Consider the following 11,327-nt stretch of genomic DNA (forward strand, 5'->3'; position numbering starts at 1 on the left):
TTTCTTCTTTGAAAGTTTGGTAGAATTCCCCAGGGAATCCGTCAGGTCCTGGGCTCTTGTTTTTTGGGAGGTTTTTGATCACTGCTTCAATCTCGTTACTAGATATCGGTCTATTTAGGTTGTCGATTTCTTCCTGGTTCAATTTTGGGAGTTTACAGTTTTCCAGGAATGCATCCATTTCATCTAGGTTGCTTAGCTTATTGGCATATAACTGTTGATAATAACTTCTGATGATTGTTTCTACTTCCTTGGTGTTAGTTGTGACCTCTCCCTTTTCATTCATAATTTTATGAATTGGGCTTTCTCTCTTTTCTTTTGGATTAGTGTGGCCAATGGTTTATCGATCTTATTGATTCTTTCAAAAAACCAGCTTCTAGTTTCATTGATATGTTCTACTGTATCTCTGGTTTCTACCTCATTGATCTCAGCTCTAATCTTGATTATTTCCCTTCTTATGTGTGGAGTTGGTTTGATTTGTTGTTGATTCTCCAGTTCTTTAAGGTGTAGAGACAGCTGGTGTGTTCTGGATTTTTCAATTGTTTTGAGGGAGGCTTGGATGGCTATGTATTTCCCCCTTAGGACTGCATTTGCTGTATCCCATAGGTTTTGGACCGAAGTGTCTTCATTCTCATTGGTTTCCATGAATTGTTTCAGTTCTTCTTTGATCTCCTGGTTGATCCTGTAAATCTGTATACTTTGACCAATAGCTCTCAATGTCCTCCACACTCCCGTGCCTGGTAGCCACCGCATTACTCTGTTTCCGAGTTCAACTTTGATAGATTCCACATACATGTGAAATCACACAGTATTTGTCTTTCTTTGTTGGACTTAGTTCACTTAGCATTATGCCCTCAAGTTTCATCCAGGTTGCCACAAATGGCAGAAGTTCTTTCTTTTTCATGGCTGAGTAATATTCCGTTTTATATTTATAAATCATCTTCTTTATCCATCCACCTGTTGCAGGGCACTTAGGCTGTTCCACATCTTGGCTCTTGTGAAATAATACTGCAGGGAACATGGGAGTGCAGGTATCCCTATGAGATACTAATTCCAAGTCTTTTCCATATGTACCCAGAAGTGGGATTACTGGATTGTAAGATAGTTCTTGTTATAGTTTTTAATTTTTCAAGGAACCTACATATTGTTATTATAGTGGCTGCACCAATTTATATTTCCACCAACACTGCACAAGGGGTCCCTTTTCTCCACATTCTTGCCAACACTTGTTATCTTTTATCTTTTTGATACTAGCCATTCTAACAGGTTTGAGATGGTAGCTCATGTGGTTTTGATTTGCATTTCCCTGATGATGAGTGATGTTGGGTACTTTTTAGTGTACCTGTTGGCCGTTTGTATGTCTTCCTTAGAAAGCTGTCTGTGTAATTCCTCTACCCAATTTTTAATTGGATGGCTCGATTTTGCTACTGAGTTGTAAGAGTTCTTCATATGTTTTGGATATTAACCCCTTATCCAATGTATGATTTGCAAACATCTTACCCCATTCAGTAGGTTGCCTTTTCATGCTGTTTGTTGGTTACTTCACTGTGCAGAAGCTTTTTGGTTTGCAGTCCTAGTAATTAATTTTTGCTTTCATTGTTTGTGGTTTTGGTGTCATATGCAGGAAATCACCGCCAAGACCAATGTCAAGGAGTTTTCTTCTCATGTTTTCCTGTGGGAGTTTTATGGTTTCAGACCTTATGTTTAAGTCTTTAATCCATTACAAGTTCATCTTTGTGAGTGGTGTAATACAGAAGAATTTCATTCTTCTCATGTGGTTATCCAGTTTTTCTAGCACCACTTATTGAAGAGACTATCTTTTCCCCTTATTAAGTAGTCTTGGCTCCCTTGCCAAATATTAGTTGAGCACGTATGTGGAGATTTATCTCTGGACTCTCAATTCTGTTCCATTGGTCCATGTGTCTGTTTTTATGCCAGCACCATACTGTTTTGATTACTATAACTTTGTAGTATAGTTTGCCTCTGGCTTTGTTCTTTCTTAGGATTGCTTTGGCCATTCAGGGTCTTTTGTGGCTCCATACAAATTTAAGAATAGTTTATTCTAATCACTTCTCGGCCTTTTGGCTAAGATCACGTGTAAGAATAGTTTATTCTATTTCTATGAAAAATGTCATTTCCATTTTGATAGGGATTGCATTGAATATATAGATGGTTTTGGGTAATATGGATATTTTAATGATATTAATTCTCTTGATGCAGAATATGAGATATCTTTCCATTCATTTTTATCTTTTTCATTTTCTTTGATCCAATTCTTGTAGTTGTCAGTGTACAGATATTTTATCACCTTGGTTAAATTTATTCCTAAGTGTTTTATTATTTTTGATGCTATCATGAATGGAATTGTTTATTTCTTTTTTTAGGTGTCTTTTTTAAGGTATAAGAAGTAAAAAGGACCACAAACTTTATTAAACATAAGTAAAGGTAACATATAATGTAGAGATGGCAGATGGTGCCAATTTTATTTGCAGTTATTATAGTTCTCCAACTCATGTTTACAGTTACACCTTTGCCACAGCCTTGGCTAGACCTTGAACTAGTGCAGAATTTAGCTGTGCCAGAGGACCGATCTTAGCATGCTTAGACGTGGCATACTTGTTCTTGATAGTCATGTGCTTTCTAATCCCACGATTCACCATGACCATACCATTAGCCACGTGTTGCCTAACATTTAGAAGAGATTCTTCAGAGTCTGACAGATAATGCTATAGAGTTGGTGTCCATTCACCATTACTGAGAACTTTCATCGCTGGTCTGACTGCTTGCTCTGCCTCAAGTTGTCTCAGATCAGCATAAACATCTTTCACATAATTCACTATGAAGTTTTGGATCAGCTCCATCTTCTGTATCCACATCATTCACTGCAAAGAATTACACCAGAGAATGCCTGACACAGAGATTCTTCTGCAGGGGGCACATCCAGAGGATTCCACTGGGCTTGGAGAGGGAGTACCAACCAAAATCAGCTCAGGTGAACGTTTTTCTTCTTTAACGGGCTCAGGTTCTGGCTCTGGTTCCGACACAGGCTCGGGTGCCTTTTCCAGAGATCTAGGTATTTTTTTTAAGGAATAACTTTTCCAGGAACCAAAGTTTTTGATTCCACTTTCAGAGGCAAATTGACCTGTGGTTGGTCATTGACTTTGTGACCAATGTCTCCAAGAGCTGTTCTGGGCCTCAGCCCGGGCTTAGAGGCCTCAGTTGTGGCCAGAGGCACGCGATTTGTGACTGCCATATGATCTTTGCCTTATTTTCAACATTAACTTTTGTGTTCCTGGTGACCCAGAGCGCCATGGCTTCCTCTTCACTGGACAGCAGCTCAATGGGGAGAGCAGAGCTCAGAAGCCACCAACGAACCGGGGACCTGAACCCACCGCAGACCAACCGCCATCCCTCCGCAGCATGCTGCGCTCTTTTTCAGATGTCTTGTTAGTGTATAGAAACACAACCGTTTCCTGGATGTTGATTTTTGTATCCTGCAAGTGTGCTGAATTTGTTGGTTAGTTCTAGCAGTGTTTTGGTGGAGTCTTGACAATTGTCTCATGCATGACTGTATCATCTACAAACAAAGACAACTTCACTTTTCCCTTTACTATTTGGATGTCTTTTATTTACTTTTCTTGCCTGATTGCTCTGGCTAGGACTTCCAGTAATATGTTGAATAGAAGTGAAGAGAGTAGGCATCCTTGCTGAGGTTTCTTCATTTTATACCCAATTTGTGAACATTTTTATCATGAAAGGATTTTTTATTTTGTCAAATGCTTTTTCTACATCTATTGAGATGGTCATATGATTTTTATTTTTCTATTAATGTGGTAGATTACACTTATTGATTCGTATATGTAGAATAATCTTTGAATCTCAGAGACAAATCCCACTTGATCAGGGTGTATGATCCTTTTAAAGTGCTGTTGAATTTGGTTTGTTAGTATTTTGTTGAGAATTTTTGCATCTGTGTTCATTAGAGTTAGGTTATAATTTTATTTTTCTTGTGATGTCTTTATCTGGCCTTGGTATCAGGGTAAGGCTGACTTTGTAAAATGAATTTGGGAGTGTTCCCTTCTCCCCAGTTTTTTGGAAGAGTTTGGGAAGGATTGGGTTAATTCTTTTTCTTTTTTAAAAAGACTAATTTATTTATTGGAAGGGGAGAATGTGCATGCACAAGTAGAGGGAGGGGCAGAGGAAGAGAATCTTCAAGCAGACTCCCTACTCAACTGGAAGCCAGACTCAGGCCTTGACCTCAAAACGCTCATATCACAATCTGAGCCAAAACCAAGAGTCAGACACTCAATGGATTGAGCCACCCAGGAACCCCAGGGTTAATTCTTCTTTCGATGTTTGGTCCTAGAGTTTTCTGTGTTGGGAGGTTTTTGATTACTGATTCAATCTCCTTACTCTTTTTTTTTTGTTTGTTTCTTCAGATTTGTATTTCTTCATGATTCAGTCTTGGCAGATTGTATGCTTCTAGGAATTTATCCCTTTCTCTAGGTTGTCCAGTTTTTTTGGTGTATAATTATTCATAGTATTCTCTCGTGATCCTTTGTATTTCTGTGGTATAAATTGTAATGTCTCTTTCATTTATGATTTCATTTATTTAAGTCACATCTCTTTTATTCTGAGTTAGTCCAGCTAAGCTTTTGTCAATTTTGTTTATCTTTACAAAAAATAGCAGCTCTTAGTTTCATTGATCTTTCGTTATTTCTCTGGTATTTGTTTTATTTGTTTTTGCTCTGGTCTTCATTTCCTCCCTTCTGCTAACTTTGGGCTTAGTTTGTTTTTCTATATCTGGTTCCTTGAGAATTAAAGTGAAGCTGTTTATTTGAGTTGTTTCTGTAGGCCATAAATGTCCCTCCTAGAACTGCTTTTGCAGCATCCCATAGGTTTTGCAAAGCTATAGGGATCATGAAGATCATGAACATGGGATCATGTTGGGCTTCCATTTTTGTCTCTTTAGGGATATTTCTTGGTTTACCTTTGATTTTTTTCTTTGGCGTATTGGTTATGCAGGTGTACTTGCTTAATGTCCTCATATTTGTAAATTTTCCAGTTTCCTCCTGCTATTGATTTCTAGTTTTGTACCATTGTGGTCAGAAAAGACACTTAGCATTTCAATCTCCTTAAATTTGCTGAGACTTATTTTATGACCTATCATTTGATCTATGCTTGAGAATGTTTTGTGTGCATTTGAGAAGAATATTTATTCTGCTGCTTTTGGATGGAGTGCTCTGTATGTGTCTGCTATTTCCATTTGGTCTAGAGTATGGTTCAAATCCAACATTTCCTTGATTTTCTTTTTGGATGGTCTATCCATTGTTGAGAGTAGGGTATTGAAGTCTCCTACTATTATTATATTATTGTATTTTCTATTTCAGATTTTTTCAGATATTAAGCATTTGCTTAATAAATTTAGAAACTCCAATGTTGGGTGTATATATATTTATGATTATTATATGTTCTTGACTAATTGATCCCTTTATTATTATATGACCATCTTTGTCTCTTATTACTGTTTTTGGTGTTACATCTTTTTTTTCTGATATAAGTATAGCTATATCTGTTTTCTTTTGGTTTCCAACTGTATGGAATATATTTGCCATCTCTTTCAGCCTATGTGTGTTCTTAAACCTGAAGAGTTCTTGTAGGCAGCATATGGTTGGGATCTTATTTTTTATCCATCTAGCCACTCTGCCTTTTTTTTAAAAAAAAGTTTTATAAACATATAATGTATTATTAGCCCCAGGGGTACAGGTCTGTGAATCGCCAGGTTTACACACTTCACAGCACTCACCATAGCACATACTCTCCCCAATGTCCATAACCCCACCACCCTCTCCCTACCCCCCTCCCCCCGGCAACCCTCAGTTTGTTTTGTGAGATTAAGAGTCTCTTATGGTTTGTCTCCCTGCTGATCCCATCTCGTTTCATTTATTCTTTTCCTACCTCCCAAACCCCCCACATTGCATCTCCACTTCCTCATACCAGGGAGATCATATGATATTTGTCTTTCTCTGATTGACTTATTTCGCTAAGCATAATACCCTCTAGTTCCATCCATGTTGTCGCAAATGGCAAGATATCATTTCTTTTGATGGCTGCATAGTATTCCATTGTATATATATACCACATCTTCTTTATCCATTCATCCGTTGATGGACATCTAGGTTCTTTCCATAGTTTGGCTATTGTGGACATTGCTGCTATAAACATTGGGGTGCACGTGCCCCTTCGGATCACTACATTTTTATCTTTAGGGTATATACCCAGTGTCACTCTGCTTTTTGATTGGAGAATTCAATCCACTAACATTTAGAATAATTATTGATAAGCGAGGATGTACTAATGCCATCTTTGAAATTGTTTTCCAGCCATTTTGTAGTTCCATTTTTCTTTGCCTCCTTTCTTACTGTCTTCCTTTATAAATTATTGATTTTCCACAGTGCTATGGTTTGATTTCCTTCTCCTTATCTTTTTTGTATGTATTGTACATTTTTGCTTTGTGAATCCCAGGAGGCTTACATAAAACATCATATATACATATATCAGTCTATTTTATACTGATAAGAATTTAATTTTGATCACATACAAAAACTGTATGTCTTTACTCTCCCTTTTGTTTCTGATGTCATCATTTGTATCTTTTCATGTTGTGCAATCATTAACAAATTGTTGAAGTTATAACTATTTTTAGTACATCTTTTCCTTTAATCTTTACACTAGAGTTAAGGAGTTAACAACACATCACTATACTATAGTATTGGAGGATTCTATACCTGACTCTCTGCTTACCTTTACCAGTGTGTTGTACATTTTCACATGTTTACATGCTGCTAATCAGCATCATCTTGTTTCAGCTTGAAGAATTCTTTTCAGCCTTTCTTGTAGGGTAGATTTATTGATGAGGAATTTCTTTGGCTTTGCTTATTAGGGAAAGTCCTTATTTTGCCTTCAGTTCTGAAAAGGAGTGTTGCTGGGTAAAGTATTCTTGGTCTGCACTTTCAGCAATTTGAATATAACATCCCATTCTCTCCTGGCCTGTAAGGTCTCTGTTGAGAAATCAGCTAATAGCCTTACGGGGATTTCCTTGTATAAGATATTTTTTTTCTCTCTCTCTTGCTGCTTTTAAAATCCTCTTATTTTTTTTTTTTTTTTAGGCGGTTTTGTTATTATGTGTCCTGAAGACAATTGTTTTGGATTAAAATTTTTAGGTGACCTATTAGCTTCATGAACTCGGATGTTCAACTCTTCCCAGAGTTGAGAAATTCTCAGCCATTATTTCTTTAAATAAGCTTCCTATCCCTTTCCCCATCTCTTTCCCTTCGGAACCTTCGGTGATGTACGCATTATTTCTTTTTATGGTGTCCTATAACTTACCTAGGTTTTCTTCATTCTTTTTCGCCCTTTTTTTTTTTCTTTTTTTCCTTGACTAGATAATTTCAATTGATTTATCGTCTAACTCACTGATTCTTCTGCTTGCTCAAGTCTGCTGTTGAAGCTCTCAATTGGATGCTTCAATTCAGTCATTGTATTCTTCAGCTCCAAAGTTTCTCTTTGTTTTTTTTTTAATCTCTTTGTAGTGCTCTTCATTTTGTTCTTGTATTGTTTTCCTGATATTAAGTTGTTGATCTGAGTTCTCTTGTAGCGATCTGAGGAGCATCTGTAGAATAATTACTCTGAATTGTTTGTCAGGCAATTCCTGGATCTCCATTTCTGGGGCCAGCTGCTGGGGTTATATTGTATTCCTTTGTGGTGTCATGTTTCCCTGATTCTTCATGATTCCTATAGCTTTGCACTGGTGTCTACACATTTGAAAAAGCAGTCAGCTCTCTCAGACCTTATGGATTGGGTTCAGTAAGGGAAATCTTTTACCTCTGGTTGGGGGTACTTTGGATCCTGTTGTAATCCACTGGGTCTAGTGGTGCAAGGTGCCACATGTGGGGGTGTGTGGCAGCACCAGGTCTGGGGAAGTGTGCTGTCTCTTTGGCTCAAGCCACTGGGACCCACAGCATCAATAACTATGTGGTCCTTGTGGGCACTATGAGGAGTCTGCAGTGGCTGCTGCAGGGGCTGTTGGCATCCTAACTAGTGCCTCCAGGTCTAGTAGTTAAGGATCAGGGTAGACAGGTAGGTGATGAAGTTCTAGAATATAGGTGAGGTTTGGTGGGGCGAGGTCCGGAGCCGATGACCAAGAAAGAATTCTTGAGACATCTTTGGTGTAAAATGGTGGTTTATTAAAGCACGGGGACAGGACCCATGGGCAGGAAGAGCTGCTGCTCGGGGGATGTGAGAAGTGGTCCATTATATACTTGTAAGTTGGGGAGGGGATTAGGGATGATGTAAGTCTCTAAGGAATTTTGGAAGCAAGGTTTCTAGGACCTTGAGGGGCTAGCTATTGTCTGGGGAAAAGGTTATTCATTACCAGTAATAAAACCTTCTCGTGAGACCCTTTAGATGTATATCGGTGGTCCATATGCTTGGGAATGATTGTCGACACTATCTTGGAGGTTTAGAGATAAAGTTTCCAAAGGAATTGTTCAAGTAGACTTACAGGATCCTGGTTAGGGGTAGGGGGTCAGTCAGGCTAGGATTGTTCTTTGCCCTTAGCAAAGCCCTAAGGTGGGGGTAGTTGAGTCCCTAGAGGAGAGTCACTCTGCTTGTTTTAAGGCTTGTCAGTAGGTAAGGAAATTTAATACTTTTTCTTCTGCCTCTGTTTCCCACATCATAGGGAGCTGGAGTATGCACACACTTAACTATGGAGACCAGCTGCAGGAGCTTCGTGGTGGCCGGGGCCAGATGCAGGCACACGTGTAGTGATGGACACGGGGGCAGGTGGCAAGGGCTGGGGCTAACCCTGGGGTCACTAGGAGCTGCAGAGGACCTGACTATTGCTGTACTCCCCTGTGACTGCTGGTGACAGGTTCAGGCTGGGGGTGTACACCTGCAAAGCTGGAGGGCTAGCTATAGGGGGGCATGGTGGTGCTGGCCAGGGCTGGAAGACAGGACTCGATCTGGGCAAAGGCCCTTGGTGTTGGTGCACTCAGCCATGGCTGTATACACACCCCCGTGCTTGCTGGCTAGGGTAGAGGCCAAGGACTGGTGTCAAGCTAGTGGTGGGCAGGTGCACACCTGAACGGGCTAGGCTTGAGGGCAGGCATAGTAGTGGGCTCAGCTAGGGGAGCCTAGACTGAAGTCTTGCATTTGTGCAGCTGCAGAAGCTAGAGCAGGCTGGGAGCATGGCTCCTGGGCTCTGCTGGGAGTGGGCAGGGACTCCAGTGGGCAGTGTCTTTCAGTTGCCAGGCCACAGAGCCTTCAGTGGCTGCAGGCGCTGGTCCCAGACCCGGGGCAGGGGAGGAGCAGGAGAGACTCAAGCAGCTGGCATCAGCCAGAGAACTCCTGTGGGGCAAAACGTGGGGCCACATGGAGGGGGGGGGGGGCGGTCTGTGGCCACTGTGCTCACCTTTGGTTTTATCAGTAGCAAAATCGGCTGAGTTTTTCTGCACAGCAGGTCTCTATGAACAATGATTGCTGCCGCTGTGTGTTTGCTAATAACAGCCTCTATTGCTCTTCCTTATTCTTAGCTGGCTCAACACATCTCAGCTTTGCAGGTCTGGGTGGGGTGAAACTGAAGTGGAACCTTTGTGCAGTGTCCCAAGAGGCTGTGGAAACTGGTCACTCAACCCACTCTTTTCAGGCGAGAGGAACTCTCTCTGGCTGGGGAGTTCCTTCTTGGTGTTGAACAACGCTGTGCTGGGAGATGGGATGATGCAGGCAAAATGAATCTGTTTTCCTTCTCTTTTTTGTGTGACTACTCTTAGTGTTCCTTTTGTTCCACTGTGTTTCTAAAATGTCCTGCGTGGATTCTCGAGTGCTCCCAGAGCTGGTTTTGTTCATGGATAGTGTCTATTGAGCTTTGTGGGGAGGGAGACTGGGAAGCCGGGTTCTCTGATGTCACCATTTATTCCATGGAACCTAATTTTTACTTGAAATTAAGATCAGACCCATCAAGCACTGAAATTCTTTTGCTTAGAGAAAAGAAGGTTCTAGGATGACTCAATAATATTTATGAAATCTACTTTTTGATATTTATTTTATTTACAATGTCTATCTGGTAGAGAATGGCCAGTTACCATCCATATTGTGTGGTGTGTGCGTGTGGGTATTATGAAATAAAATCATATGAGGAAGAAGCTAAGTTATAAAAGGACAGAATTTCACAGCTGTAAGTGTTGTTGGATAAAAACCAAATTGCTGATGAAGGCTAGGATGTCTGATCCCTAGAGATTTCTAAAAATTCAACAAAGACCAACCAGCTGGCCTGAGATTGTTTTAAAACTGCCGTCTTTATCATCTGGGTGAGGATCGTGGCGGTCTCTGAATGGGATATTCCAGTTAATACTAATCACCGCTAACGTATGGTCAGTTTTCAAGAAATTGAGATACAGGGGGCACCTGGGTGGCTCCGTGGGTTAAAGCCTCTGCCTTTGGCTCAGGTCACGATCCCAGGGTCCTAGAATCAAGCCCCACATCGGGCTCTCTGCTCAGCAGGGAGCCTGTTTCCCCCCTCTCTCTCTGCTTGCCTCTCTGCCTACTTGTGATCTCTCTTTGTGTCAAATAAATAAGTAAAATCTTAAAAAAAAAGAAAAAAAAAGAAATCGGGATACCATAGTCTAAGAAGAAACTAAATTTTGATGTATACTGTATGGGGGGTAAAAGGAAGTACTAAGAAAGGCTGCTGTGAGTTTATTTTCACAATCCTACTCTGAGAACTAATGATCTAGCGACTTCGCCTGTCTGACTTTTGGAGGCACCCCAAAGGAATCTATTCAGAAATGTATCCTTCTGAGAAGACTAATGCAAATATAGTAAACCTGATTTATAGGACAAATCAGGCTCAAAATTTCTTCATAAATTTTAGAATTACATTAATAGATTAAGGAATCACTAAATTTACCATTATGTTAGATCACTCGATTGCTAAACATTGCTTCCTCTTCTCAGTCATGCATTTCCCAATTAAGTAACAATAAAATCTCTAACCCTCCCACTCACATGGAAACAGCTAAACCTCACTCTTTCAGGTCAGATGGGGGGAAATTCAGGGCACAAAGAATGAGTCACCTTTGTCCTTCCTGAGGGATTTTAGAGCAAATTTCAGAGCTCCTTGCATTGGCTGATAAGAAAAAAAAAAAAAACCCACCATACTATCTAAACGTGGACTGAGGTTAATTAACACACTTGGCACCCAGGGCACACCCTTCCTGTGGTGGTTATTTTTTTTTTTTTTAAGATTTTATTTATTTATTTGACAGAGATCA

At 40.1% G+C, this 11,327-nt stretch overlaps 1 pseudogene; it reads right to left on the reverse strand.

Annotated features, from left to right (window-relative positions):
- Nucleotides 1-2,723: 2,723 nt before the first annotated feature.
- LOC111150389 lies at nucleotides 2,724-3,309 on the reverse strand (annotated as a pseudogene).
- Between the last annotated feature and the right edge of the window lie 8,018 nt (nucleotides 3,310-11,327).

Source organism: Enhydra lutris, unplaced genomic scaffold (assembly GCF_002288905.1).
Source record: "Enhydra lutris kenyoni isolate GAN:26980312 unplaced genomic scaffold, ASM228890v2 scaffoldscaffold23, whole genome shotgun sequence".
NCBI lineage: Eukaryota > Metazoa > Chordata > Mammalia > Carnivora > Mustelidae > Enhydra > Enhydra lutris.